Genomic DNA, 25,634 nt, shown 5'->3' with positions numbered 1-25,634 from the left:
CAAACATATATCCTATGGTACATTAGTCATTCCTATACTTGCGTGTATATAAGTGGATATATGCGGATATAGGCACTTATCTACAAGCACATGTATACCGGTACGCTTAAAGTGACCCTGCAATAGTTTCGATAAACGCTTTCACTCTTTCCTTCGCGTCTTGAAGCACTGCAAAAGCTACAGCTATCGCCAGCACGGAGTGAGTGGCACTGCATGATTTGCTCGTCGCACCAGATACGCCTTCCGTTTCTGCTTTGTTCTTGTGACTTCATTTTCAAAGTTTCTATCGAAAAGCGTTTACTGCTGCAACTGAATGAAAACCGGCCAACAGCCGCTACATAGCCTCAGTGACGTAATTCGGGCCGTCGAAGAACGTCAAGATCTGGAAAGAGAGAAAAATCTTTTGAACAACTTTCAATGTTTTCTGATGAGCATAGAGCAGTAATTTTTGGCTGAGGTACTTTGCGACCCCCTAATCTAAGTACTGGGTATGTTGGCTTACTGCGTTCTGCGATCATTTAGGATTTCAAAAAGACTAGAAAAAAAGTGTTGCAGGGTCCCTTTAAGTACAGACGTACTTATGCACTATCATGATAAGTTGAAATATTAACAACGGTGGGCGTGGTTTTTAGTGTATGATCAGCTGTCTAAGCGAGGGACGGTGCCTGCGCAGTAATAATAAGTTACCAGAGGGCTTTCCAAACCTTATGCCAGCTGTACATACACGGCCCGTCGCCAGGGAGCGCCGCATGTACTATAAACCATGCACACCGTTGTTCGTATTTAAATTTATCACGATAGTACCTATCCGAAAGTATACGTGCGCGCATATATGCGTACAAGAACGGACATGTAACTAAGCCGCAAAAGTTTGCCGGATGAGCAGGGCGTGGCGGAGCGGAGCGGCAAAAATCTGCATTGCTGCTCCATCTGTCGCCACAGACCGCCATGTCGAGGCTGAAGAAACTTGCGGGCCAGGCGCAATTTGGGCATGGCTGTCCTTAACTCGTTATCACGGATGTCTGGTGGGTTGTTACCCCGTGACCTGATTTGGATATTCGCGGCAGCAAATGTGGCGCTGCCTGACCATCACTGCGGGTCTTTCACTGGTAGCTCACTGGTAGACGTAGCTCACGGCCGCTTTTTAAGCGGTGATCAACTTTGTCTGAATATAGGCTATCTACGAAGTAATGAACTTGTCGAAAATTGAAGTAGTCTGCATCGTAGCAGCGTAGATTTTTTTTGGCCCCCTACCATATTCTCGCTCCTTCCGCATAATAATGAACGTTTCTGCATCCACCCATGCGCTCCGACACGCACTCCATATCGCGCCAACATTTGCGGCCGACAGTACGTATGTGTGAGTGTACGTTCAGACGAATCCAAACACGTAAGTCCATATTTATGCATCCGTAAGTATGCGCACCCGTACGCTCATATTCCTACACTTACGCATCCTTACTTACACGTACGTATCCATAAGTGTACGTACGTCTTCGTACGTGCCTATACGTATACGTACGAACGAATTCCTGCAAGTATATTTATTCTTAGTTGCATGTACCGTCCCATAAGCATACGTACGTATCCGCATCTACACGTACGTATCTCTACCTACACGTACGTACTAGTAGGCATATGTACGTCTGCTTACACACATATACTAAAGTGCGCATGCATCAAGGCGGAGTAGGAGTGTCATAATTTTTTATGGTACTCGTTTCCTCACGACTCCGTTCCGCGTAAAAAGCGCCGATGGTTATAAAGAGAGAAATAAACCGCAGTGAACAAAAAACCAGTTGGATTATTTGCTTCAAACAAACAACAAAGCGTAAAGGCAAGTCATTGTCGCTCTGCTAAGAGCTAGAAAAATTATCCTCCCATTTGTAAAGGACAGTGACTGACCAAGGATGCGTTAAACACCTTCCACCAACGCCTTCCTCATCGTATACGTTTCATTCACAGAAAAAATTTAGCCACCGTTGTTTTCTAGATACCTGGCCAATGTTTTACAACTCGTCTGCAGCATTCATCTTGCAAGATGGGTATTGTGCGGCAGGCACGCACGCATTGTTTCCCAAAGTGGCAGTTTTTGCCTGAATACAAGGGCGACGAAACATAGTGTCTGGCGTAGTGGCGTAGAAATATTTCTGTATGCGGCTTTTATAAAAAGCCCCTGTTTATTAAAACTTCACTGGACTTTCTCTAAGTGACTAGCACATACCTCTTTGTTCCTATCATCATTTAATGTAAATTCCGCATCCCGATGACGTTCATCGTGAAAACCATATTGTAACTGGGCTACACGCTCTCTGAGAGCGTCTCGTGTCCTGCGTCTGTCATATTTTGCATATTTTGCAGCTCCCTCGGATGCGACTACAATGTCTTTTTTTTCTGCAAACTTTTTCACACAAACTGGCAAGAACATGAGTAATCACTCAAACATGTCTGCTAGGTAAATGAACGAACGCTGTCTTGAGATCAAAGTTGGGGATAACTTATCACATAGCCACCTTATAAATTATCGTTAGCATTGTCATCTTTATCTATATCTCCTCCGCCATCATGATGATTTTCCCTCCAGGAAAAGGACGTGTTCCATACATTTCGAACCGTTAAAGTTCTGCGATATCCGAGTCTAGTAAGACGGAAGTGTGTCTCATAGGGTGGTTGACCTCGAATAACAGCTGCGTTGACACGAATGGGCCAAAAGCTCAAGTTAACCAAGCAACGCCTTGGGCAGACAAGGAAACGCCATATTTGCCATTTTTGCCATTTTTGCAGGTTTTCAAATACCATAGCCTTTTTGGGGGTACTTAAAAACGAAAACTTTGAACTGTCTGTCTGTCTGTCTGTCTGTCTGTCTGTCTGTCTATCCCGCCCTTAAATTACCCCTCAGGTGAAAAGTTAAAAGAATTCTTGAGCAGGGCGTTTACATATGCAAAACATTTCCAAACCGCCAAATTTGGAAACACCCTTCGTACTTGTTAACATTTTCTGAGAAAAAAACAACACATTAGGCATATTCGGCGTAAATTATCAGTAGATAACTGTTACTATAGCCTCCTGAGTCCCTGGGTACCCAAATGGGTACCACAACCATAAAGGCAAAAGCTTTTCACCATTCGAATATCTACGCGTCAAAAGTTGTCTCCCCGCAAAAAGCAAGCCTTGCTTTCACTAATCCCCCCCAGGTGGCGCGATGTGTCGAGGCATCTCTGAAGAGACACGGAAGACTGCAGGCTATGCGGAGAGACTGCTACCCTCTTCCATGCCACGTGGGCCTGCCCACACCTCTGGGCAGGGGCCGAACACCAAAAGAACCCGCCACTGACTTCCCGTGAATCATGGGAGGCCGCCCTCGCCAGCCCCGACTTACAGATCCAAAAGGACCTAATCAGCCGGGCGAAGACGGGAGCAGAAGCCACTGGAGCCCTGGACAAAGGGTTCCACCTATGATTCTTTCATCTTTTTCTCCCCTTCCCCTTTCCTCCATCTTTCCTTCAATAAAGTTTATTCAGTCAGTCAGTCTCTGAAGAGACAGACGGCAAAAACAGCTTTCAACGGCGCAAGGGATCTAATGCGTCTACAGGGTAAGCAAAACTCAGAGTACCCAGATGGGTACCCTCAAATTTTATTACTTTCGTTTCCTTTTTTGCTATTGTAACTTTTTTGTCTATTTCTATGGATAATGAACCGAATAAACGTGTGTTACAAAATATTTTGGTATTTGTGCATTCCTGGGACAGAAGGGGGCAGGCAGTGTAATTTACTTGAAAACAGATGTTCGGTTGATCTTTGGGATAGAAAATAGGAAAATGTATGTTGAAAACAAAATTTTTATCCCAAAATACAAAAAGATCTCGCGCGCGATCCTGGACATCTTGGCGGCATTACAAGTCCAACAGTAAGGAGAGGTTACTGTAAAGGGCGCCTGAGGAGTGGAGCCCGGGAAAGTTGAATTGTATTCAGAAAGCCTTCATTGCGTTTATCGTAGGAGGAGCGAAACGAGACAAAAAGAGCATGAGAAGTGGACGATTGCGTCAGAAGAGGTAGTTACGGTGCAGGGGCGACAGAAAACTATCGTCATTTGACGACACATTTGCAGCGATTGAGCTGCTACGCGACCCATTTTCGTTTGGAGTTGTACCTGGCATCATTTTGCGGGACAGGGCAAATCTTGCCAAAACGAATTTTATCCCTGCAGCTAGGGGTATTCACACGACGGAGCGTTTCAGCGGAGAAATCCGAGGGACGTCGTGACGTCACCGCCGGCGGAGTTCCGCTCGGCCAGCTCCTTCGCTCACACGGAGGATTCGACTTTCGGACGGACATCACTGTTTGCAGTCGCCTATCTCTAAAGCAGAGCTGCCGTAGCACCGCCGATTCCGCGACGGCGGCAATTTCTGTTAAGCTCATACGTACTGATCTTGTCAACCGACCAAAAATTGTTCGTCGACGCGATGCAGGTGCTGCCGCGCGCAGAGAACGGCGCGCGACGGGGTAGCAGCCGGCCGGCCCACCTACAGGCCCGGCCCGCATACTGATGTTAGGCTTAACACTGCGTCGAATATTCGATCGGCGCTCTGGCAAGCGGCCCAGGTGACGATTTTTAAAGCAACTTTCCATCACATCATTACCCCATTTCTCGTATAAGCAGCTTTGTTTGCGCCTTGGGGAGCAATAACAAGCTGTCGCTCGAGCTACCGGCGCCGGCCTGCGCCACTTCGCGGCCGCGGCCGCCGCTCGCCAAGCGCCCGTGCTGGTGGTGTACGCGGCTCCCTCAGTGGGCCTGTCATGTGCGTTACGCATTTTCGTGTCCGATGTATTAAGAAGCGATAAAAATAGAGTGCCTGCAACCGCTCTAGAACTTCAGCCGCGGCCAGCTGCCCGACGAGCAGACGAAATCCCGCCTCCTCCGCCGCCGAGCGTCGGAGGGTTTGTAGCTCGCGAGCAGAAGCTCCGATCTCCCATCGGAGGCGGTGCGCCGGAGAGAAACCGTGACGTAGGGGTCACGTGGCGCGCACTCCTAGGAGCGAAACGGCGGATTTCTCTCTCGTGTGAATACCCCTTAAAGGGAGATTACAAATTTTGAAAAACTAAAAAAAATATGAAAGTATAAAATAATTTTGAAAAAAGGCGAACCGGGTAACGCCCTGCATTTCCAAAATATTGCACAATTTTGGAAAATCCGACCCGTAGTTGTTATAATAGAGTAAATGGAGATGATTGGTCGAACGAAATTTTTAAACAATAATAAATAACAAAAATATGAGAAATACCGAAAACGGCAAACCGTATAACGACAGGCATTTCCGCAATAATGTAGATATCGGAAAATTCCCAATTGTAAACGTTATAACAGTGTAAATGGAAACACTTGGGCAACAATATTTTTGAAAAACTGAAAAATAAAAAATTATTAGCGATACGGAAAATGGCAAACCGTATGATTCCCTGCATTTCTCCATAATGCAGATTTCCCGAATTCCTCTCTTCTGACCGTTATAATAGCTTACATTTAGGTATATGGTCGGACAGGCTTTAGAAAAAGAAAAAAAAATTGACTGAAGAAACCTCACGCTTAGGACAAGCGGCATATTTAAACAAATTTCAGAGATCAAAAGCTAATCCCAAGCATTCCTTTTTTTCCTTGTTTGTTCGCCATTACAAAAGACTTATAGGAGCAACAGTGAAAAAAATAAGGTTCTGAAATATATAGGAGTTTCTGGTTTTACGTTGCGAAAAGAAATCTAAGCTAGAAGGCAATAAAACTCAATTTTGCTTAAGTGGTTGTGCCAGCTATTGACCGAGAGGCAACATGGTGTGGAATGTCGAAACCCATTCGCTTTTCCGCTATGCTTTCCTGCGAAACGTCATCTCTGCTCTGGGTCAATGTCTTGCCAACGACTTTTATTGCATTAGGCAACTAAACGCCGGGTGCTGGAAAATTGCACTGCAAGCGTTAACGCTATTATTTCGTGAACTTTCGCAGCCCACGGGTGAGATAACGCCTTCTCATATGCCCACGCCGGTCAATTTGCACTGCACAATGCTTTAGATCCTTCCGATGCGCCACAGGCGATTACGGGAAGACTTGGGAAAGTTCGTGTTCAAATAGAAGATGTATTCCCGGACATATGTTGGTATGAGGCAAAACTGCAGTGCCGTTATCATGACGCATGGCTAGGAATGGGGCATGGTTTGGTATTGCTTTTTTTAGGGTGCTTCCCCCCTTCACCACCCTTTCGCCCATCCCCTCCCGGCCTACTGATCCTCCACTGATTAAAACAGCTATTTTTTTTCTCATCGCTCCTGATGTATAAAACAGGAATATTGGCACGAACCATGCATGGAAATTGTTTATTTATGTTGTTGCTTTTACCACCCGTCTGCGCCCAGCTGTGCTATCTGTGTGCCAAGCGAAGCGCGTGTTCATTGATAATTTTGTGTACCGCACTTGTTATCTTATTTGATAAGGAGAGTGTTTCGAAGTGACGTCACCAGCCTAGAATAATCTTGTTTTATCTGCAGTGTTCTCGATGTAATTCGACGGTTCCAGAAACACCCGCGGCGAAAGATAAATACCCGCAGAGCAGATGCCGCGGCATTGGATTCGCCGACACTCGCCTGCGCACGTCACTTCGTTGGCTGCTGCTTGGCCGCCTCTGTGTTCTTTGAGTTGTTAGGGGAGCACAAGTTCGCTCCAATAAACTTGTTTTTCCTTAAAGACAACTGCGTCATCTTTGGCTTCGTGACAATATCTAGGTCCACTAATGAGCTAGCACTGCTGCGTTGAGTTTCGAGATTTCATGGCCGTTCTTCGGGCAACGTGGTTTGTTGAATGGTACTGACTTTGCTGTAGAGACTTTGCCGTAGCCTAGGCTTCAATCGTACAGAATTTACCACACCCTTCGCTGGGAGCGATTTTTCTAAATGCCAAATGGGGTAGTGAGTGTCTGTTTCCAGCTGCAAATGTGAATTAAGCGCCATTTTGTAAAGTACGCCTGTGACACGTTGCTTGAAGTAAATAAATTGGCATTTATGTACTGGCGTGTTTCAACCATTTTCGCAGTCTTCATTCCCATACGGGAACGAAAACTGTGAAAAACTCTCTGCTTGTGTAAGCTCTCTGCCTTACATTAACGGTGTTCCTGCCTCCCTCCTCCTTAATTACCCGTGCTTCTTCACATGGAGTTGCCTTCCTATCTTTTCTTAATCTTACTACGCTGAGAACACCTCGAATAAAATATTTAAACGGCCAGTAAAAATTCTTTCCTTGCTCTAAGCTTCGCTTATTTGATCCGCGTTAAAGGATCTGTGTTACAAAAAAAACTATTGAGCGCAAAATTAAGCGGCCAGTATACAGAGAAGCAAGAGTAACGCGCGCAGAAAAAACAAAAAAACAAAAAAAAAAACGGGTGCAGCTGTCTGGAACGAGCCACCGGCTTGCCAGAACGGTATACGACCCGCCCGCAACAGCTTGCGCCGACAACGAGCCCCATCCCGAATGTCGTCGTTAAGCGGGCCCCTTCTGGCCATGGCATGCCCAGTAACGCTTCCCAAGAGTGGAAGTTACATGGCCTCTGCCCTTTTGCCCCTCTTTTCGCTTGACCCTTCTCAAGGAGAGATCCTGATTGTGCTTCCTTACTCGCACTATGCGTGCACACACGCACGCACTACAAAACGCATTGCCAGGCAAATGATTACAAGGAGAACTGCATCCTTCGTTTAGTTTCCCTTGAGGCATATACGTAAAGGGGAAAACACATGTACGGAGAGCGAAGCGTTTTCGCACGTTTTTTCCCTCTCCGGATATTGGTCCGGCAGCGGTGGAGTACAGGCAACAAGGCTACGGGACCATTTTTGGAGAGGAAAAAAAAACGCGAACGAAAACGCGTCGCTCCCGGCAGATGTATTTGGCCCTTCAAGGCCTGTTCGCAATTGCGAGTGGATCGACCAAAAGCGACAAAATCGGCGCGATTTCTGCCGCTCTTGTCGCTCAGCACAGCTTTCGTCGCGCGACAAGAGCGATTGGTCTCGAGCGATTTTTGTCACTTCCGTCACGCCGCCGCTTTTGATTTGGAAGGAGGAGGCGAAACTTCGCGACGTCATATCCTGTCATCGCACTCGTCTACTTTGGGATGTTGAAACAGGCTCGCGTGAAGTTTCGTTCCGCGCGAGATACAATAACGAGACAAGCAAAATCACTTCGTCGACGAAGCTTGTGGCTCATGCGAATGTGAACACTGATTGATTGATTGATTGATTGATTGATTGATTGATTGATTGATTGATTGATTGATTGATTGATTGATTGATTGATTGATTGATTGATTGATTGATTGATTGATGGGTTTAACGCGCCGACGCAACCGAGGCGATGAGGCGCGCCGTAGTGGAGGGCTCCGGATTAATTTTGACCACCTGAGAATCTTTAACGCGCGCTGAAATCTCGTACACACGGGTGTTTTTGCTTTTCCCCTCCTCAAAACTCAACACTGAAGGTAGTGGTCGCTCTAGTCGCACCGCTAACTTTTGTCGCTCCAGTCGCAAGAGTGAACGGGCCTTTCGACGTTGCCGCGGCGGTGAAACTAGCTCCGCGACCCGTGTCTCTAACGAACGTCGTTTCCTCCGCAATTTCCTGAGTACGCGGCCCGTGGAAGGCTCGGTGAGAAGCGAGCGTAAGCCTGATTAGAACGTTGACATCACCGCGTCTTGGGAAATGGCAGAGTGCCTGCGTTATTAATGAAGCCCGGATCTGCTCTCGGGTCCGGTCCAACAAATTCCCTCTCGGCCTGGAAGGAGCAGCGGCGCCCTCGGAGAAGCTAATTCGGGGCTGCGTCTTCGGGGCGTAAATTAGCAATCCCGGCTTACCCCTTGCAATAATCATGAGCATCCACATTGGCGACTCAAGGACATCTGGTAGGAGGATGTCACTCGTGAGACTATTTATGTGCTCGAGGGTTCTTATTAGAGTAGGGATGGAGGAAACTGATGTGTGATGTGACGTTGAATGTGTGAGATGATGAGAGGTCAAAATGACGTGTAAAGTGGGTGCTAAATTATTCAGAAACTCGTTTCAGGATTACGTTGGCCGACCGAGAAAGGGCTACCATATTTAGGGTTGCGACACTAAGTAACAGTAGTTTGAAGCCCGAGAAAAGTTGATTGGGATATAGGCCACTTGGAATAGCAACTTGGAACAGCCTTGGCACTACTTGGAATAGCATAGACGGTTCTCAGTGTTAATTGCGCAAGAATCACTGTGGGAAAGAATTGCCTATACTCGGGTACAACTTAAGAAGGGCAACGTAAGCTGTCGCGGTGCCTCATCACCGCAGCCGGATGTTACTCCGCGCGGCGCAAGTTGTGCGTTACTGGGAATATTTTGAACATGGCACGAGCTCTTTTCGTGATTTTGTGGACTTAATAATATAAACCACTGCAACGACGACAAACAAACTATGTAAGAAAAGGCAGACGATATCACGAATTCATTGCTATCTCCCGTCAAAAGGCGCGCGACATCCGGGTCCATCGCTTAGGCGGAGGGATACAGTAGATGAACTATAGCAATTTTAACTTGCTCCCGAGTGTAGTATGCTTTAGAATATCATTGTTTATTTTTCTCTATCCACTTCTACTGTGTGTCTTCTATCCAGGCAGAAGTACCTGTAGTACGTCTGTTCTAGAATTTTTCTAAAGCAATTGTATTACTTTCATTCAAGTACATACAATGATTTTCACGTTACGAAAATAAACCAACATAATCACAAACAAAATCTGTAATGGCGGAATTTGCCAGATTTTGCAGATAATTTTTTTCGAATAATATAGTAGCTAGAAGAATGCAAATGACATTTCAGATGTTAAAAACTGTAACCTTGCAAAAACCGCCACTTGACAGAATGGCAAAAAGGGGCCGCGAAGGCAAAAAAATGTTTTGTTCGATTTGAGAGAACTACATTTTCTTAACTGAGTAAGCTCCATTGCAACCACGAAGGACGTTTTTAAACTGAAAAAAAAACGCAAGATATTTTCCCGCTATACATGGGCAGAAATCATGCAATGGAGGTCAGCGCTATACAGAGTTAAAGAAGCAACAACTGCACGATCACATTAAACTCGATTGATTGTGGGGTTTAACGCGCCGACGCAACGCAGGTGATGAGGCGCGCCGTGGTGGAGGGCTCCGGATTTATGTAGACCACCTGGGGATCTTTAACGTGCGCCGAAATCTCGAACACACGGCCGTTTTCGCCTTTTGCCTCCATCAGAAAAGCGGCCGCCTTGGACGGGAATGGAACCCACGTCCTTAGGCTCAGCAGTCATGTTCGTAGGCGGTCGCTTTATTCGGCGGCCGCCAATCACAAAAAAAAAACAAGTTTCCTTGACGTCATAGAGATATTGCCGGAATGTACCTTAGGGGTCACAACTGCCTCACCTGTTTTCCTTATTATATTGTTCATTGTCGCCTAAAATTTAATTGAACATTGAACATCTGAAATTGAACATCTTCGCCCTAAAACTGAATATGCATCTACCACCTGGGATACAAGTCAAGTATACATTATAAGCGATATTGAATCCCTGCAAAACAGCGCTGTGGTTTGTCGTTTCTTTCCCTATTGTCCGTGTTTAAGTGCGCTACCTTGAAGATGTTTAATATTTATTTATTTATTTATTTATTTATTTATTTATTTATTTATTTATTTATTTATTTATTTATTTATTTATTTATTTATTTATTTATTTATTTATTTATTAATTTATTTAGGTACCCTAAAGGCCCTCCGTATGAGGGTGTTGCATAGGTGTGAGCATGAGCATACATAAAAAAATCATATACGGGTGCTAAAAAACACAAATGTATAACACAAGAGCAATAAGGACTCATCAAAAGATGAACAAGAAAAGAACGAGGAAAGAAAGGATATAAAAAAAGAACAAAGACACGCATACAATAACTTAATTATATGGGTTCATTTCTTAACAAGTCTTGAAAGTTCGTTATGTTAGCTTCTGTGGTAATATGCTGTGGTAGGTTATTGCATTCAATTATTGTGCGGGGAATTATTGAGCGTGCACACGTGAACGAATGGCAAGTGATTCGCTTAACTTTGCAAGAATGATCGTGCCGTGGAAATTTGACAGTGGGTGAGCGAGAGAAGTCTTCGCGAAGACGCTCACGGTGATAGAATTTATTGACGATTGTTAGGCCAGTATGTTGGCGGCGAAGTGATAATGAAACCAACTCAGCACGATTTTTTAGTTGATTGATTGTGGGGTTTAACGCGCCGACGCTACACAGGCGATGAGGCGTGCCGCAGTGGAGGTCTCCGGGTTAATTTCGACCACCGGGGAATATTTAACGTGCGCCGAAATCTCGTACACACGGGCGTTTGTGCTTTTCGCTTCCATCAGGAAAGCTGCCGCTGCGGCCGGGAATCGAACTCGCGACCTCGTGCTCAGCAGCGCAATGCCTTAGCCACTGAGCCACCGCGGCGGGTACGATTTTTTAGTGCTGTGACGCTTGCATACGGTGAATATTCAGCAAAAAGAATGAAACGAACAGCACGTGTCCGTGTTTAAGTGCGCTACCTTCAAGATGTCCCATATGCATTACCAACTAGCCCAGTTGTCACTTCTTCTACAAATAAATATTAAGCTCGACATAAACTACGCACGAGTGTTGTCGGGACAAAAGCGTCTTCTTAATTAACCAAACAATTTCTTTGATGGCTCCGTTACTAGCTATGCGATGTGATCACCCGGGATGTAAGTCCGTAAAGTGTTCGTAAAAATAGATTTTACGGGCCTGACAAAGGAACCTCGCTAACGATCGGCCCACGGGCATCGGTCAGGGACCGGGAACAATCGATACTGGCGGCGGATTACGCGTAGGCGACTGCTCCTGCGACACCGAATAATTACACCAAGCACTTTCCTGCGGGGTCGGCACAACGTGACAAGGCCTTAGTAATAGCAGGAAGCAGGATCTATACTCGGTTAACGACGATACAAGGGGCCACCGAATTTAATTACTTTCACCGGTCCCCTCTTCCTGCCTCCTCAAAGAAGTTCATACATGCAGTAGTGCTCTGTCAATGGGACGCAAGGGTGCCGCCATGTGAACCCTTTTATGGGCTCGGGCTGTCGGCGTCTCATTTCTTCGTCGTAACCGTTGTCCCATGTAGTCACGGCACTAAAACACCGGGACACTCATCAGTGGACGGAAGCCGCCCATGACAGAAAGCAGACGGCTTCCGTCCACTGCTTTGCAGGCAATGGAACATTTTCGCACGCGCCGGCGCGTTTTGGCAACGCAACATGGGCACCCTCTTGCTGCCGCCTGGGTCCCTGAAGTACAGCTGGCTCCGCCTTCCCAGTACCAGCCTTCAGCTTCTTCTCCTCACCTTCCGAGGCTATTTCGTCCAATGAAAATTGTCGCCCCGGTACCTGGTTCTAAGCACAAGGCGGATATACCAGCCCCGGCTCCAAAGTTCTTTGCCTTGGAGCATATTAACAAGCAATACAGGGCCCACACTCTTGTGTACAATGATGGCTCAGTGACGGCCACATCGTCAGCGATAGGGATCTCGATTCGTTCGTCGCTCACTACCATCTGCGCCCTACTGAGCGACAAGTCCTCTACGGCAGTCACTGAGCTGGCTGGACTGCGCGCTGCTTTTCAGTATATTCTGAAGCAGTCGATCAAACAATAGGCTGTTTTTACAAACTCCGGGCTAGCACTCGAGAGCTTGAAGTCGCTTCCAAAAGAAAAGCTGGCCTGGGAAATCAATCTTTTGCACTTACAAGCCATACAAAGGGGACACAGCGTAAATCTGCAGTGGCTTCCTGCCACTGCGGAGTTGCCGGCAACGACGCAGCTGACAAAGCCGCCTCATCTACCCACAGTCTCTGCACTCAAGCTCTGCCAGTCATATTCACGAGAAAGGATGCGGCAATAGTCGTCTCATCAACCGCATAGAAAGCCCAGATGTCTATCTGGACTAATGCAAGGCAGAAATACGCACCTCTTCCCGTGACTGATCCCAAATGCTCCTTCAGAATGACACCTGGGCTTAGCAAGCGCGAGGAAGCCATTCTGCATAGGCTGCGCTTGAATGTGGCCTACAAAGGACATTACCTGTACAAAGACCAGCAGGATTTGTTCCACATGTGACTCACGAGAAGACATTTATCATGTTGTATGCATGTGTCCAAAGTATGCCGGGCACAGACAGAAACTCATATTATATTTGTGCCGGCTGCTTGCTGCGGGACTTGAGCTGAGGGCTGTTTTGGGTCCTTGGTCGGGTCCCATTCAGGCTACAGGAGCAATCGGAGCTCTCTTAGAAATTCTCAGGATCACAGAGCTGGATAGATTTTCGTGATTGAGAATTTTGGGTGCATCAAATGACACCTCTTCGTTTTCATTTTTGTTCCTTTTTGTTTTTCTTCTCTCATTTAGCGTAGCAAGCCAGCGCGACGGCATGGCTAACATGGCTGGTCTTTATTAAAGTTATTTTCTCTATCCTGCTTTCACTCATTTACGCCTCGCGCTAGGGCATAACGCGTACTAAAAAAAACACCGGGACACTCGTTTACACCTCGCTCTAGAACACTTCGTGCTTTAAAGACACGAGGCTTTTACAACAAAATTGTATTCCTGTACCCGCCATCGGCCATACCAGGCTGAATACGTCGGCTCTCTGGTATACCTCTACCCCCCAATGATTTCATTTCCGCTAACAAAAACGCCAAGGCGCTAAGAATACACTTACACTGCATGTTTTGCCCCTCCCCAGGTTTCACGTTAGTGGAGATGGCGCGATATTTATTCCCTACACTTTCCTTTCCAACCTTTCTTCTCTACTCGTTTTTTAAAGTGAAACTGGTGTAGCTAGCGTACCATGTATTTTATATATCTGCGAACAAAAAGTAAGGTGTCTGAATCGAGAGGCGTCTTATAGCACGAGGCGTTTGAAAACGAACGTCTCGGTATTTGAACAGGGTCACCACCCAAGTCGAACGATGTAAAGAATACTGATCTTGATCTCCCACTTAGGCGTCTCGTCATTTGGATACGCATTTTTAGTATATTATTTCACAATGGGCACCGTTTCCAAGATCGGTGCTCCTGAAAGAGGACCACCATCAACGACCAAGAGAAATAAAATTTGCTAATTTCGTTCACCTCAATTTTTTGGGCAATCTATTTCGGGCGCTGGAAAAGCTTCGCTCGTCATCCGCCTTTACAGATTGGAACGGCTCATGTTTTTTTCTTCAATGTTTTGCTAAATATAGTTGTTAGTGCGCCATTCCCTCGTATCTCCAAATCCCCTTGTACCCATCTTCACACAATCAGCGCCCACAATGCAAAAAGTTTTATATGCTTCACCATTTCAAGTTTAGAATCGCTTTTAAATGTAATGCTGATGTTACAAATGTTACCTTTTGGATGCCCAGTTCTTCCTTTCAGAGTTCGTTTTCGTGCATATGAGTGCTTGGCTACCTGCTTTATCATTTGTCGTCATTGAATTCACCGCGTTGGCTCATCGTTCACAAAGAATTGCTGGAACATGCTCGTCTCCGCGTAATTTTGTTAGTTATCGCAGGTTTTTTAAGTGTTGGGCTATGGCTTGTGTTTGTGGTAGCGCTTGTAACTGTGCTTGCATCCTCAACCCTTTCGGCCCTGCGGTCCTATAAATATTACATTAACCAAAAGTGCTCTAGAGCTTGGAGTGCAAAACAATACGGCTGGTTCACTGCGGTATAGTTCCTCAAGGATTCTCTTTCGATACATTTCACCATTGTTTGTTTTTTCTAAAGCTAAACTCTACAAAAAGGGGGACATTGCAGTGAAGACCAACCTCACGCCAGGATGGCCCCAACGACCGAAGTTCTAGTTTGATGACATGGCTGTAAATCTAAAAATACTTCAACCACCATCTTTATTTTTTCTATGGGGGATCAGCGCTTTCCGAAAGTTAGGAAAACAATAACAGGACATTTTCTGCTTTTAAGGGACATTTTAATTGTCTGATGGCCTAATTAGGTATCATGCTTGTAAATTAATAATTACTTGCATCGCAAAAATATTTTTCTTTGTAAGCTCACAGGGTGAAAGCAGTAAAGAAAACATAGAGAAAAAATAGTTTGGATAAAAATAGAAAATTCAGCGACGAAAGTGTTAATGTGCCCACATTAGAACCTCCGTGGCTGTAACCCGCATACGACAGCGTAGTTGCACGATAATCCACTGCATTCAGCGCAGTACACATGAAATCGTCGAATTAGCTTGAGGCAATGTTTCGAGTTGTTTTTTTTTCTTTTTTGAGTAAAAAAAAAATTAACAACGACGATGGTTGAACGCGAAGCTTGCTTGCGAGATTTCGTGGTTGTCGTCTGAGTTTAGACTTTCAGTCGCGCATGGTTTGGACATTGACTCGTTGAACTTTGACTCGCACGCAGATTGGACTTTCGGCGGCAACGTCTTTGACTTTGCCCCTTCGTCATTTGCGTCCCGTTCAGCCATCGCCGTCGTTAAACAAAAGGGTGCCTGATTTTTCTAATTTTTGACGTCGGTGCACCACTCCTACAAATCCAAATTGCGTCGGCGGTGGTGGACTGGATGTTGCAATCGGAACGACGTCGGCTACATAACAATACAGGCAATGGTTCGATTCTGATCAGAGGAAGTGTTTTGTTTCTCACTTCAACCACAACAATCCTCACCGTCAGAGAAAGTTGGCTTTCCTGCAGTGCGTTTTCGACACGGCATACGCCCTCGGTCAGGCATAAAAAGATTTGCTTTAAAACAGCTTCCACGCGAAACACAAAAATAAAGACTACCGCAAGTTTTAAATTAACTTGAACTAAAATTACCGAGTCTTGAAATAGGGAGGTGCGCTGACAATGGTCGATTGCATACGGCTTTAAAAAAAGAGGGAGATTTATTTGACCTGTAACGGGAAAAAAAAAAGCGATGCTGTGTTCTGGGGTTGAGAGAACACACGGATCAATAGAGAACCACAGAATAGTGGCGACGTTTTCCCCAAATAGCCGATTTCACCTGCCCTAATCGAATTTCGTACATCTGTCCGAAAGGGCGATTTGGGTATGCCACCACGGCGTCTACAATACAGCATCCGTGATCCTGCCCCCTGTAACAAAAAAAAAAAAAGACAACAGGAAAAACAGCGTGAAGGGGCTTTCAATTGTGTCTCACCTGGTGCTGCTTCCAAAGCGGTTGCTACGCTGCTTCGGCGACGGAGAGCCGATTTCCCATTCCCGAGTGGTGGCGAACGTTACCGGGGCATCGTCTTCCTGTAGGCATGAAGAGAGAAACGGGTGAGAACGGGGGTAACTGCGCGTATCGTCGCTTTCATGGTGCGGGAATGTAGGCGTTCGCGCCTGCGGGGCATTACAACGAAATCGATTGCACCCATTTCTTTAAGCCCAGTTTTGCCTGGACGGGGAACATTTTAGCGGCTTTTTTTATGTCCATTTTTCAGGCTCTGCAAAGGTAGAGCAGCTCTCTGTACACCTGTATTGTGTTCGCCGTAGACGAGGGCACGAAATAAAAAAAGCGCAGTCAATACTGCACATCGGCCGTGGATCGATCCGGAGAGGTAGGGGTGTCCGGTCGTTAAGTTCGGCAATCGATGTAGCGAGGCTGCCTAAAGCACCGAACTCCCCGGCCCTTGCAACCAAAGGGTGGATGAATATAGAAGCAGAAAAAAAGTGGTTCTAGCTAGTTACTTCAGTTTGATTTATTCTAAACCCACGACCCTCAAAATGTTCTACAACACCTGTCCTAAAGAGCTGAAATTGTACTGAGAAACACATTTGGCAAACATATCTTACTAACGATCTAGAAAGAATTCAAAACTGCACCGCCCATTTTTTCTTTTTTTTTTGCTCCCAGTATTGTAATGACATGAGCGTCACCTCACTAAAACAATCATTGCACCTGACGTCGCTTGAATCTCGTGGAATAGTTTCTGGGCTCAGCCTCATCCACGCTTTTTTCTATCGCACATAACCCCGACACGTCCTCTTACAACCGTCACACAACGTGATCCCGCATAAACCACAGCCACCCTATAGCACCAATCAAGGGGGGCACCTCAGCCATGAACAACTCTTTTTTTCCCAATGAAATAACACTATGGAACAACCTGCCTGATAGCATAGTCACGTGGAGCAACCGCCAAACTTTCCTTAATAAACTAAACAGTCACATGACACAACCTGAGTGAATGCAGCATACCTATGCTATGACTCTTTGGAGCCCTATGACTCTTTGGAGCCCTGTTTTTTACCTTCATTTTTATTGCAACGCTTTTTCTACAGTTTTCTTTTTCCCTTTTTTTCTTTTTCCTGCCATTTGCGTTCATTGTTGAGCTGTAAATCATAGCTTGTACGCCACCCTCGTGTAATGCCTTCGGACCTTTAATGGAAAATAAATGAAATGAAATGAAATGAAATGAAATGAAACGAAATGAAATAACATTTGTGGCCGTGCCTCAGTGGTTGAAGTCTTGTTAAAGTGGTTAAAGCTGAGAACAAGGCTCAGTGTTCGACCCGAGAGTGGCAGCCGTTGTTCACGTAAGCGTCTGTGGAATTGGTGAGACAATGTCGGAAGCCGCCGCGCTGTGAGAGGGAAGAGGCAGCCAGGGTATAAGGGTAAATGAGGGTGGAGAGGAGGAAAGCGCTGTGGTGGGCACAGGAAGAAGGCGCTACACACGTCTCTCAAGGGTAAAGTGGATGCGCGTTAGGAATCTAACAGAAAGATAAGCACACTAACGCGCCTCTGATGAACCTCCTCCCACTTCAAGGCACATTCAAGGCAACTATGGGAACACGGGAACAGCAAGGGACCAATAACATGTACACCGCCAGGCAGGAACAGACAAAGACCGGCAGCAGGATCGGGCTAGGTGGGGGCGGAAGGATTGCGTTTTACCCGCATTCGCGAAGTGAAATATCTCAATGCTTTTTTGCGATGGAGACGAACCATGAAAAGGCAAGTGTGTGGAAATTTCGGTGCACGTAAATATTCCTAGGGCGCCTAAATCATGCTGTAGATATTACTGCGAAGCCTATCCCACAAGTGTAGCTTTTTTGCCCATAAGCCCCCTTTGCAAACACGGCCACGCCCTTCCACCGCTTTGGAGGCACTCTTCCTATCGTTTGAGCGCCTATCTAAAACTTTATGCGGGGCATTAATGTCCGGTAAATAATTAAGAACCCGAAAGAGGTGAAACACGATCACTGTGATGACGAACACATCTCATTATTGCACGTGTTTGTAGCAGCCAGAGGAAGACCACAGCAAACAACCACCTAACGGTATTGCTACGTCTGCTTTTGTCTCTTTGGGCATTCGAATTTTGACCCCTGAATATTCCACCGAACATCGAAGTTTTTTGCCAGTACCCGCTGAACCAACGCGCTGAAAACGCGGGAGTGGTTCTGTGTCGTGCAACACGCCAACCCCGTTGGCGTGACACGGCAGCTTGGAGATGGCGTGGGGACCTGTTTTCGTGACGGCGTACACCACCACATGTTGGCGTGAGCCGCAAGCACCCGCTCAAGCTCTGATCGCAATGCAACTCGGGCGATCGATTTTTTCGCACGCGTCCGCGATCACTCGTGAGGCAGTGGCTGCTGGAGCACCTTCGATGAAGTCCGAGCACGTATTTATTCATTTATTCAAAATACCCTTACAGGCCACCCTGGGAATGTATCCCGTAATGTTCGAGATACATTGGGAAAAAACAATCCAAACAAAACTAACAACATGTTGTAGACAAAAATGTAAATGCAAGTTGGTGTAAGGCAACAAGAAACGTGCAGCAAAAAAAATAACAAAAAAGGAGAAAAATACGTTATACACAACTACGAAAGCACTTTTTCTTGAAGTTAAGATGCTATGTTAGTGCGTATCTTAAGAATTTATTGGATCGGTGACATTTGCAGCATGAGATCACAGGGGATTCCGATTAACGCTTGTGCGAGGTATGAATGATTTCGAATACCTGCAAGTGTGGTATTTTAGACGCGTAACCTTTAAGGCATAGTCACGTCGGGGAAAAACTGCTGGGGATGAAGAAAAGAAATTAGCATGAAGAGAAGAGTGATGGTACAGTTTATGAAACAATGATAAACGTGATAGTCCACGTAACATTATCTGAATACCCAGGAGGATAAAGTCAATAAAGAATCCACTGTGCGAAGGTGGATGACAAGCAAATGTTTTTTTGAGCGCACAACGTAGAGGTGACACAGAATTTGTGTGAAAGCTATCATCAAAATTTATTTCGCTTGAGTGTTGGTGGCAGTCACCCCTAAGAAAGACAGATACAAAAATATTTTATTATCTACAATATTTAGGGTGGTGCATGTGGATAACTATTCCGCTCAAAATGTCTATCCAAATAATGAGACATAAGCTTGAGGTATACCGCCATTTGATCTAGCAGATAGTTGCTGCAATGAACTAATCTACTCCAGATGCATACCCAAGTGACGATGCGCTTAAGTTTAATGTCCAAATCATGTTTTCAATGGTCTACGTGTGCGTGTGCTAATACCACACACACCGGGGCAATCGTTTTCTAACGCCCGCGCTTCGAGTACACCTGGACACTCGAGAGTTTTTGTTCGCAAACGTACAAAATACAAAAAACCCTAGACATACGAGTTTTGCTTTATCGCTTTCTGTTACTATGGTGATTGCCACAAATACAAACAGTTGTTATTTTCAGCGGTATCTCCGCTTGCTACCATTTCCGTTACACCTCCCTGGCCCGAGCACGTATACTAAATAGCCCTCCTGGTAACCAGAGGGACGACGTACCAGAATGCTTCCTTGCAAGCTTCAGTGACCAGTAGCAGTTTTGTGAAAGGAGCACTGACACGAAAATTTTATGTTACACTTTTATTGCTTTTATCGATGCTTAATGGCCTGGCGAACCTGAAACAGCACTTCAAATACTTCAGCGCGCGATAGTTAATTACATTGAACTGCCTGAAAATCGTTTGTTTCAAATTGCCGCGCTTTCATCCCGAACGGCGCATGACAGAATCCCGGCCTGACCTCACCGCTTTGTGCGCACGTCACCGGCGCCCGCTTGAGAGGGTGTTGCGCCCGCTCGCCGCTCATGGGGCCGCGTGCGTGAAGTGACGCCACGAGTTTTTGACTAGCGCTGTCACGTCACTTCTTTTGGCTTCACGGGGTGATGTCACCCTGATGTCCATTTGCTGAGTGCCGCTCGGCGCACTGCTCCGCCGGCGCGATAAATGAGATCCAATTAAACTATGTTCTTCGCGTCGCAGGCCGCTCATATTTCAGCCAGGGTATTCTGTTGAGTAAAGGAAGCGAACTGTGCAATAAAATTGACGCCGAAAATTGGTGTCAGTGCTCCTTGAAGAGAATTCGCCAAACGCAACATAGGGTCGAAATAAAAAAAGGCACCAGTTTTGTGGCTATATTGTTTTCCCGGCATGTAGTTTTGACATTGCTTTATTAGCACAGCCATTAGGACGGGGAATCTGACTCGCACATCTCGTATGGCTACAGAAGGAGCACCAAAACCACATCCCCAAATATGGGTGAATATTTTAACAGCCTTACCTAATTATCCCACCACAAGCTGCAGTGACCAAGTTCGCACACGTGAACATTATACATCCCGCAATATTTCCCCCGCGAGCATTTGAAAAGTAACCTGTGCTCAAAAGGCAAGCGGGCGAAATTATGTGTAATTAATGGTACACTTTGTTATAAGTTTCCGTTTTGGTATGTAATATTTGTGCAACTAAGCTTGTATATAGCGAGCAACCAGGGTAATTTCTACATCACCTCGGCATCACTCCATACCGCGGAAGATCATCACTCGATGACTGGCTCTGGGCTACTGTGTGATCCAGTGCGCTGCCTGGCTCAAGAAGCGCCTAGATCCAGGCACGACGGATAACTTTTTTCACCCCTCTCATTATGCAACTATGCTCTCCCGACCCCCTCACATCACATCTTTGTCCAGCGGAGTTTGACTCCGGCTTTCATGAAGTTTTATTCGGCTTAGCTGTTATCTCTCTTCCGAAATTTTGGACAGATGAAAGACAATTAAACAAAGAATTGGAAATCAAATAGTCTAGCCTTTACACCCCAAAAACTTCACGCGACACATTTCCGGCTTTAAGGGGATCGCTTTAGTTCCCCAGCTCGCGAAAAACCTTCGTCGTCGTTGCAGTTTTTGTTGTAAGGCTCGAAAAATGGCTTCCTTCTGTAAAGAGTAAATGAAAGACACATTTGATTTCATATGGGATGTGAAAGCGAGTGTCCACGGTGTATGTTCAGCGTGTTACCACTGCGATACATCGATATTTGCCACGTCAGGAGTTGCAGAAATGGTACACCCGTGAGTGTGCAGTCCCCAGCCGCACAGATATCTGACTCTGGCGAATCCCGTGTTTTATCATTCTGCCTTTGGAAGTGTTTCTCGCCCAAAGAAAAAGAAGCGGATTGAAGGAAGAAACGTAAACACGGCGTTGTAATATAAAAGCCGTTGATAAGTATTACCAGGCTCTTGCCTTCGAAACACAAAAACAGACGTAAGTGCACGGAGGTCTGTTCCCCTTAAGGCTTAGCAATGGGGACGTCATTTGTTAGGTTTTATCTTACATCCTACTGCATCAAGGACTGCCTATGGCTGGACAAGTGCTGCTGCACAGGCTACGTTCAATTGATTGATTGATTGTAGGGCTTAACGTGCCGACGCAACCCAGGCGACGAGGCGCGCCGTAGTGAAGGGCTCCGGAATAATTTTGACCACCGGTGGATCTTTAACGTGCGCCGAAATCTCGTACACACGTGCGTTTTTGCTTTTAGCCTCCATCAGAACAGCGACCGCCGCGGCCGGGAATCGAACCCGCAACCTCGTGCTGAGCAGCGCAACTACGTTCAAGCTTTGTCCTCACACCAGACGGGCTCGAGCGGTCGAGAAATTACAGCCACGACGAAGCGGGCGATCAGACTGTCCTTTTCCTTCTTCACCTTCCCAACCGCTAACTCGAGAACTACGACCCGCCTTCCTAGGCCCCTCTACTGAACAACTCAAGTGTCCTCCCCGCATCCCACCTATTTTGGGAATGTTGGATCCATTATCTGCTCCGGAAACATCCCCTCCGGACGCTTCATGTGTTGTCATACCAGACCTGCATCCGGCTCAGATCAGGCTCAGTGGACTCAGACAGTGTCGAACTCGAGTCGCTCCTGGATTTTGCCGAGGAGACGGGCCTCCTAGCGAGGCTATAATTCCCTTTCCCTTATCTCCTTGCTCCCTTTTTGCCAACATGGCTTCCTTTTACAGCAAAATATTTGACAGCAACAACAACGATCTTACATCCACCAAATTAAGGCAGGTAGGGTAAAAGTTCTTTCGCGCCAAAAGCGAGCGCTAAGGTCTCCTTCACTAAGATCGGCCAAACACTGGGTAGCTCCACAGAAGAGAGGAAATTTCTCAAGTGCTGGCGCTTGTGGCCCGGGTCGCGTAATTGATGTTCTGCATCAGCTTCTCCCTACCGTAATGAGGGATATCTTGTTTCGATTAGCGGCCCCTTTGAAGGTAAACCAGCCACCCCTGCTTCCTCTTTTTCCATCCAATTCGTCCCTGTAATGTCGTGTGCTGCCTAGTTTTTACTCTCATCCCGTCAAAAAGATTTAGCGCTCTTCTAAAAACGGGCTGGGATTAAATGCTTTTACCACACCGAAAATGAGATTACTAAGAGCTTTGCCGCAGTAGACAGCTTCTCGCGCCATGTTTTAAACGAAATCATATGAGCCTGCGGCCCAGTCGCTAATTATTTATTGAAAACGTACTTATTAGTACTTCTCTAGTTTTGTAATGTACTTTCCAATACTGTTGGGGCGTAACGCCGACGTTATCAGCGTAGAAGAATAGTTCGGGACGGATTTTATATCCAAGCTCTTGCTCCCAAATCTTTTATTAAAGAAACTTAAAACCACTCTAGCATTTTTTTGATAGTTCTCATCTAAAAGTATACGAAAGAAACATGCTAAAGAGGTTTTAGGTTGTCTGGTCCGTTTCATCGCGTGTGACTTGGGGGATAATCTTCACCCAACTAGTGCAACACGACAGAGTACGAAGCGAAAAGTATAGACGACACAAAACGTACGGCCAACTCAGGGAGTATTTTTTTTTAGTTCCGCATTTAAACTGCCCGCACGGAATTTAATCCAAAACATCAAAACAAACAGTGATTTGAGCGATTAAGATAAGCTCTAACCCTGAGCCGTAGATTAGACTTTCATGTCGAGGATTACCTGTTAAGCGCACAAGCCGCGAGCAGAGGTATTTCCGGTTCATTACATTATTTTATTGACCAATCGTTCAAAAAGGCTTTGAATTTTGTGGTTACGCCATCATTATTGAAGTATTTGAGGGTTTTGAAAGATGGTAGTCTTTTGGTGCTTCCTAAACGCGAAAACGTCTCTGTTGGTCTCTCCATCTGTCGGTCCCTCAATTGAGCCACCCGGCGAGCACTAAATATGAAACCTTGAAGGAGAAGTGTACATAGGAAAAACTTTTTGAAACTGCCAAATCTGAAAACGCACTCTATTCTTGCTGATATTCATCAGAAAACAAGAAACCTTAAGCAATTTTGAGGCAAAACTATGAATGTAGAAATGGCATTTCCAGTCTTCTTTTTTTACAAAAATACGGAACTAGTTAATCTTTACGATTCAGAAAAACATACTCGGTAAAAATATTTTCACCCAAAAATAAAAAAAAGGCTGCTGTGAGTTCGGACTTCGTGACGGTGTTCCTATTTCTACACAAACGAGAGGTTCCAGTGGATACGCGAGCAGGGAAACGGGGGAGCGTTGCCTTCACTTGAACAATTGCATTCACTTGCATTCACTTGAACTTGAGCGGTGGACAGTAAAGACAAGAGAGGCGTTTACTTGCCAGGGGCGGCAGAAGGCTATCGTCTTTCGACGATCTTCGCAGCGCAGTGAGCATATACGCGGTCCGTATTTTGTAACCAGAAGTTTTAAATGACTCGAAAGAGGCTGTGCCGGTCAGGCTTCACTCTAACGGCAGCGCCTTTTTAAAAGCAGAGTGTACAAAAATTTTGTACCGGTCTGTCAGTTTCTGGAGAAACATTAGGAGGCAATCACGCAACGTACTTCCGTTCCTGCTGAACATACAAGCCCGTTCGAATAATTCGAGTATTTAAGTTGGTCTGAATACTTTTGTTTGTCCTCTTTAATGGGGGTACGCTAGGGTCAGCATAAATTCTTGCTGATAAATTGTCGTTCAATGTACTGCGGCACGGATTTCTTATGGTCGACACACCCACTTCTTTCACAAATATTTATTTATTTATTTATTTATTTATTTATTTATTTATTTATTTATTTATTTACTCATTTTTGATATTTATTTGATGATTGATTGATTGCATACACTTCTCTGCTGATTGAAATCAATCATGTAATTAGCCCTTTTGTAAATCCTCTACCTATGCCCCGGCCCGGGAGTGGAATTCTGGGTGTATGTAACAATGTGCTACGTTTCAGAGTACGTGCAGATGCGTCAGAGTGCACTTAATTATAGTGGTTGGCCATACTAGTGTCTACACTCTGATCCAAATACACAGGAACAGTTGGCGACTGTGCCGTGCCAGTTTACCACTTAGAAGGCTTCCAAGACTTTCGTATGAAGCTAGGAATCAATAAAGGCTAAAGATACTATCCGAGCAGCCCAACTCAACGCAAATAAAGAGACAACGAAACTTGATAAGGAAGACAAATATTTCCCTCTTCGTTTACCCGTCTGCCTACGACCGCGTGGAGCCTAAGGACTGCGTTTCTCCGCCTTATCCTTCATGCTTTCTTCTTTGTTAGGCTTTGTTAGTGAGCTTTTCCATCATTAGGCCCTACTAACAGCGCTCATTTCTCCGAGAGGGCTTTTACTGGTGACCCGGGCATTCCCTAGAGATAGCCTTCCGTGCAGTCCGCTGGTCAGTCTGGGGCCATAAGATCGTTTGTTTCCCCTTCACTAACACACGTGGCTCGTGTGTTACCGAAAATATATTGCCGTCGTCCAAAGCAATCAGCTATAATACATCCATACTGACGCACTCTAGAGAAGCAAGTCTATGAATGATGGCATTGAGGAGCTAATAAACAAGAACAAGTTTGGGCCGTTCGAACGGTTCATCCGGTGTGTTTCAGTGCGCAAAGAGCTGAGCAAAGTCTTTGACGCACAACGAGCTTAGTATTAGTTTAAGCGCGTTATAAGTGATAGAGCGTGTTAGCTATTCTTCCTATCGTTTCATGGGCTATCCAGCAGAAACTTAATTAACGGTTCTACTGAAGGAATCAGTATTGCATTAATGAACTCGCATGTAGGGAAATGCGTTGTGATAGCATGGCCGTACCCTACTGCCTCTCCACTGCGCGTAATAAAGGGACTCGCCGCGTGGCTAAATAGATATGGCGTTGTGCTGTCGCGCCCAAGGACGCGGGTTCGACCTATGCCGCGGTGACTACTTTTCTGATGGAGGATAAAAGCAACACCGCCTGTGTG

At 45.8% G+C, this 25,634-nt stretch overlaps 1 protein-coding gene across 1 annotated transcript in view; it reads right to left on the bottom strand.

Annotated features, from left to right (window-relative positions):
- LOC144139290 (GTP-binding protein Di-Ras2) overlaps window positions 1–25,634 on the bottom strand; it is a 120,051-nt gene that overhangs the window by 37,363 nt on the left and 57,054 nt on the right. Inside the window, exon 2 of the mRNA XM_077671685.1 lies at window positions 16,238–16,335. The gene's annotated coding sequence lies outside the window, so the exon portion shown is untranslated. The remainder of the gene's footprint in view (window positions 1–16,237; window positions 16,336–25,634) is intronic.

Source organism: Haemaphysalis longicornis, unplaced genomic scaffold (assembly GCF_048455015.1).
Source record: "Haemaphysalis longicornis isolate Haplotype H1 unplaced genomic scaffold, Haemaphysalis longicornis Haplotype H1 scaffold_5, whole genome shotgun sequence".
NCBI lineage: Eukaryota > Metazoa > Arthropoda > Arachnida > Ixodida > Ixodidae > Haemaphysalis > Haemaphysalis longicornis.
This window is presented reverse-complemented; position numbering and strand designations above follow the sequence as displayed.